The sequence below is a fragment of the Dufourea novaeangliae genome, unplaced genomic scaffold (genome assembly GCF_001272555.1).
Source record: "Dufourea novaeangliae isolate 0120121106 unplaced genomic scaffold, ASM127255v1 scaffold2, whole genome shotgun sequence".
NCBI lineage: Eukaryota > Metazoa > Arthropoda > Insecta > Hymenoptera > Halictidae > Dufourea > Dufourea novaeangliae.
The window spans coordinates 1,681,543-1,687,997 of NW_015373882.1; positions in this window are offsets into that span (position 1 = coordinate 1,681,543).

Consider the following 6,455-nt stretch of genomic DNA (forward strand, 5'->3'; position numbering starts at 1 on the left):
GCACCTTCATCTCATAATACGCAACACTAACTTTAGGTTGAAGAAATCGGTGCAACCATTGTGGGCTGCGGTAAACCACTTTTTACGGCAATATGAGCTGCTGCTTTGTGGTTCTGATAGTGGTTCCAGCATAATTTTGGGCGTTTCATGGATCGCAACACTAAGCCAAATCCGATCAATTCATCTCGCAACACTAATTCAACAAAAGACAAGGACTATATGAATCAATTAAAATTGTGATCTTTAATCCAACAAGACTTTCATTCAAATAATAAGTATAAACAATCGCGCTCAGTCATTATCGCAACACTACCCTGAAAATATAAAAATGATTTTAATACAAACACGATTTCATCATTCGCAACACCACCCTGAAAATATAAAAATGATTTTAATGCAAACACGATTTCATCATTCGCAACACTACCCTGAAAATATAAAAATGATTTTAATGCAAACACGATTTCATCATTCGCAACACTATTCTCCAAGCAATTAGGAATATCAATATTAACAATTTACAAGGCTAATGCAACCCGTGATCTAGTCTCATCCGCAGCACTAATTCAAACCGCGATTTTGCCCAAACTTGCTGTTCGTTGGGCCGGGTACATTGGCCAAAAATACTAACTACTACACAACTACAAGCGAGTACAGTGACAAAGTAGTAATGACTCCGCATCCGAAGATGCAAAGCCATTCGTTGCTGCCCTCTTCGATACACAGTTTGTGTTGGGCCACTTCTTTTCTTCGGCGGTCCACCCGAATCTGAAATCCTAAAACTGCTCGGTTGTGGACGATCAACCGAACTCGCAAGAGTCTTGTACGATCGTACCACGAGTGCAATCGAGCAGGTCGTTCGTTTCGTCGTTCCTATCCTTCCGACCGCGACCGCGACAAAACTATTTGACAAATTTGAAGAATCGAAATCGAAACCAGAAGCAGACAGCATGCTCCGTCTGGATCAGTTTCGAATCGACGCTACAAATTATTCCGGTAGCAGGACTATCACGCGAAATGGGGGGCCTACCCGATCAGAGACTGTGATAGCCTGCCCCGGCCCCTACCGACTTACAATTTAATCATACATTCACACACAAGAAAGTATGCTACCTGCCTACCTAACCCTATATTTAAAAAGAAATGGCAAAAAACAGATTCTCACCAACACACAACACTCCACGGTTCTCAATCATACGCCCGGGTGCAAATTAGCCTAACACCTAGGGAGGACGTCCCGGGACGCCTCCGACACCCGAGCGTAATACACAACTTTCACACTCTACATAGGTACGTACCATTTTCCTGAAATCGACTGGCAAAGACTAGCATCCATTGCGAAAATAGAGAAATTCTCTGAGTATTATAAGTACGTATATTTGGTATACTTTAAATCGATTACGTGTTAAATTTCTCGCATGATAACGAGAGACTCGAAATCAGTACATATTCCATGGACATTTTATTATAGACATTGTATAAAGCAAAGGAATATGTACGATTGATACCGGAAATTGTAAAAAATTGTTCAAAGGTACAATTACAGATGAAATGTTAATTGATAGAAATAGAAACCGACGCAATTCCACTGCCTAACCACACACACACACACACACAAGTGGAAAATACGTCGTGCACGGTAAGCTAACTTCGCCAGTCGCATACACATGTTATTTATATGAAATCAAGTCATCGTTCCCCGTTGCTCTCACCCAATCAAGTAGCACCTGGGCACGTGAAAGGGTTTGAGCAACGAACACGGAATCAATATCCTGAAAATCCTAACTAAAAAACATATTACATAGTTCATTCTCTTCTAACGGGCTAATATTCTCTTGGAATAAAATTGACTCGACTTTGTACTAATAAAAATTGAAAAGAAAGTATTAATTATTTGTTAATATTGTATAGTTTAATTGTCAAGACTTTAAGCAAAATTCTGCAGTAAGATAGATGATTCTACATAGATATATTGAACAATCCTCGGGCGATCCCGTCGTCAAAGCCAATGTAAGATATATGTATATCAATATATAAGTATCACAGACACGTCACTTTGACTCAGAGATCTACCCGTCGCGAAATGCCTTCTTGTACATGGTCTCTAATATCACATATGTCTAGAACGTTACGTTCTAGCTCGATCTATGTGTATCAAAATGCGCTACTTAATTTTTATATCTGTCTTCGAGCAACGTGGTAGTATGTATTTGATATAATTCTTCACAGTTTCATTAGGAAAATATGCAAACAAGCATTATATATTGGTCAGTGATGCTTCTGGAATATTCCTACTTGTATTAAAGATATAAATGAAGACAAATATATTTTCAATACAAATAAGAATATTCATGAAGCATCACTGACCAATATGCAATGCTTGTTTGTACATTTTACTAATACTGCATTTATATGATAAATAAATTTACCTTATATTAATTTTCTTATTTCATTATAAATGACGGTAAAACTTTTGAGAATAATAAAGAACACACTAACGGGTGAAATCACAAGTGATTAACATGCTAACAATCATAAAAATTGATTCTATTACCAGAGGTGTCCAAATGCCACCCACGAGCTACAAGCAATTACAAGCCTCCCCTCGTGGGTTTCCTCGACTACCGACCTCTGATTGACTCAAACGAGTCAACCGGAGTCCCGTAATTGAGGTACCTCCGGAAGGGAAGAATGCTGCTCGCAAGTGGTATGTGGACATCTCTGGCCCTGTCCTTCCTAAGGGACAGACTTTACAAATACTTATTTCTTCCGAGTAGATACATGTACGTCTACCATACCGATATGTTTAAGGAATACATGCTGGTCAAACACAGTTGTACCTTCCCTGCATTTAACGAACACACTCCATTAAAGTGGTCGTGAGTACACGCCAGCACGTTTCGATATACATATTACTACCCCCGTGTGTACGTAAAATTGGATACAATTCTTTGCTATTGGCAAATCAAAACGACTGGTCACGACAATGATCGTGCAATAATTTAACACGTGTGCACCCGTGTTAAATTATTCCATAACACGCGGTTTTTCACGAGGCTGTGCATACCGATGCACAGACAACGCAATTCAACATGTCTTCGTTTTATGGACCGATACTTTATAGGGATTTGGAAATACGAATGAAACCTGAAACACTGGTTTCAATTTTTGAAACGTGCTGCCGTGTCTCGTGGTATTGCGCTAACTGCTATATGTAACATGCACATCTAAGAAGGCACCACAATGTTTTCCCCTCTACTTCAAACATACCGGCGTGGTTTTCGTTATTTTGATTCTATATTCGTAAACATTTATTTCATAGATTAATGAGTTCAGTATTATTTTTGAATCTACTGACCATACTTGTAAACAACACTAGAATAATTTTTATGTAATCGTCTTAATCGATGAAGACATTAGTAGAATAATTTCAATGTAATCTTTTGCATATCGTCATTCTGATACAGTCGTCTGGTATCGTTTATGAAAATGGACAGTAAAATTTTAAAACGTAATACTAGTATTATTACAAGTATTACTTTATAAAATCTTACTGCTTATTTTCATAAACGATACTAGACGACTGTATTCGAATGACAATATCGAAACCATTACATTGAAACTATTCTACAAATTACCATCGAGTTACTGCATTCTTTAGTCAACTGAATAACATAGTACCACGTTCTCGATTAATAAAAATATATCAACTGTTTAAACAATAGGACTTCTGGCTCCAAAATACCAAAGATCAATATTTCATATTAAATTAATATACATTTATAAATATACTTTCAATAGAAAATATTTCTGAATTGTATTACTAATATCAAACGCGGCGTACAAGAAGACCCTAGCCTATCTAAGAAATACAACAGATCGATGTCACTACTCGCGGATATGATTGCATATCCGCGTTCACTGTACTCGCAATATTAAGCACGTATACAACCAGTCACCCGTGTCGCTTTGGACCAATCGTCCTACGACATGATTGGGGACTGGAGGAATAAAAGCATGCGACTCACCCGATGACAGAAGGGCTCCGTCAAAGACTCTAGGAATCTGAAAAAAAAAAGGAACAAAATGTGTTATAATCTCTTCTAAAAATTTTAACTATTTCCATTGAACAATGTAAGTAATGAAATGTAAAGATACTTACAGTCTTGGCTGGTGGAGCTTCGCCCGAGGACATCCTCTGCAACGGTCGTTTATACAGCGCCTGATGAATCTGATAAAAAAGGAACAGAAATCGTTACAATCTCCTCTCCAAATTCTAGCTGTTTCGATTGAATAGTGTAAGTAATAGAATATAAAGATACTCACATCCTCTGTAAACAGAGCTGCGCAAAAATATTTTCTTCGGTGATGCATTGACTCTACTTTCGCGACTCAAAAAGCAAAAAGTGTCCCGACACTCTGACAGTAATTGATAACACGCAATAAACACTGACTCTAATTTCGCGAAAACCTAACATCTCCGGTGAGATTCTACACGGAGCCAGTTCGCTCCGGATAAACCAAAAATCTTGTACGATATAAACACTGACTCTATTCGACCGCATTGCGCGCGGCCACAAAATTCTCTGAAAGAAAAGTACATGGGAAATACAAGGCACACTTGTGCCTGCCTACTGTTTTAGTTTCTGTATCCTACCAAGTGTTTGTCGAGAAAATATTGCCTTTCAATAATTCACATCAGTTCAAACATTATTAAATATTACAGAATAATTATTCAATTCAATATAAATATGTCAAATTTGTTAGACATATATATTTAATATTTATGTATTATATTAAAGACATTTGTTGTTAGAGCTGTAAGCACGTTAATTTTATCTATCTAAATCACGTCCCGATTTTTGTAAATATTCAGAAAATCATTACAAATATCAAAGTTTTGTTACTTATCCTTGCTTCGATGATCACGATGAATTACGCAATATCTGTATAATCAAACTTACAATCGAAACCGTATGCAAATGCAAACACGATGGTTCCATAAAGATAGACAGGTGAAATAATTAATATTAAAACAATTTCGCGACCGTGACACAGGAAATTACGAATATTTCGAATTTAAATGTTTAAAAGTAATATTCAAATTTTCTAATGGCCACGGTAGCCATTTTGAATTCTTCAATTGCGCAGTTTAATTCACTGTACATACTTCCCGGAAGAATTCTCGTTCGATCTTTGCACAATAAATAAAAAAAATCGCGATCATGCTTACAGCGAGACATAATACAAACACGATAAAATAAAAATATATAGTAGATGATCACCTATTTGTTACAACATATTACCGTATTTCACCAATTTTCCGGAGTGTTGCTACTGCCATGGTGTCAGGGGGCACGTCCTTTCCAACCGGTGCTCTGAAACAGAAAATAAACGCGTTTAAACCAAGCAATTACATTAAATTACCAATGGTTTCGTTACAAATAAATAACTATTGTACTCGAGGTGTGCCATAAAAGATTGTAAATAGGATCAGAAAAGCGTAAATACTACAGCGTAAACAAAGAAAGTCGTGAAAACCGATTACTTTGTCTCGTAATATCGAATTAATTTACGATAATTTACTCGAAATTAAATAAATATTAAACGAAAATAACGATAAAGAACTAACGAAGGCACTAATAGTTTGTATAAATGATTAGATGTGAAAAGTAAAGATCACGTACACTTCGATGGGAACGAATTCACTTCACGTCTTGTCACTTCAACTTGTGCAAGACGAATGACCCTTAGGCCGCCTTTGACTGCTCGCGATGGGTTGATTCAGTTATCTTAGGGACATCGTTATTGGTGGTTCGGTGGGTGGGTGTAGCTGTCCTCCTCGCTCCACTTCAATTTCTAGTTTAACGAAATAGAATATTCAGTACCGTATTACACGCCGGTACAATCTTTTTTTTTGCGTATACCTGTGGTTAGCTCAACGAGCACCGACGATTTCTCAGAAATTTCATTTTGCAGCACTCCGATGGTTGTAAACAAAGTCAGAGCCATATGTTTCGTGCCTTTGTTTGACCACTTTCCGAAAACTTACATTCCAATGTACCCTACGACTAATGAATGAATTGAACCGTGTACATATCCCAGGCTATCTTCGAAAATTTGTTATTTCAATTCGTTTTGGATGGAAAGCATCGATGTACAATGCCTAGTGGTATTTCTATTGTCCCTTTGTCAAAGTTTTGAATACGATGTTCTTCTGAACACCATCTGTGATGAATACGTCCCGTCAGATATTTGACAATTACGCCAAAGTTAATGAAATACAATCCGATAGATATCACCAACTAAATAATAGATAAAGGCTTTCCTTTATGGGGAAAATGAAGAAAATGCAGACCTGGCAATATTGTGGAAGTTTAGTTAACTGAGCTCTAGTTGGGTTGAAGTTCATTATATAATTTCTCGCAATAAATAAAATTATTGTAAATAAATGA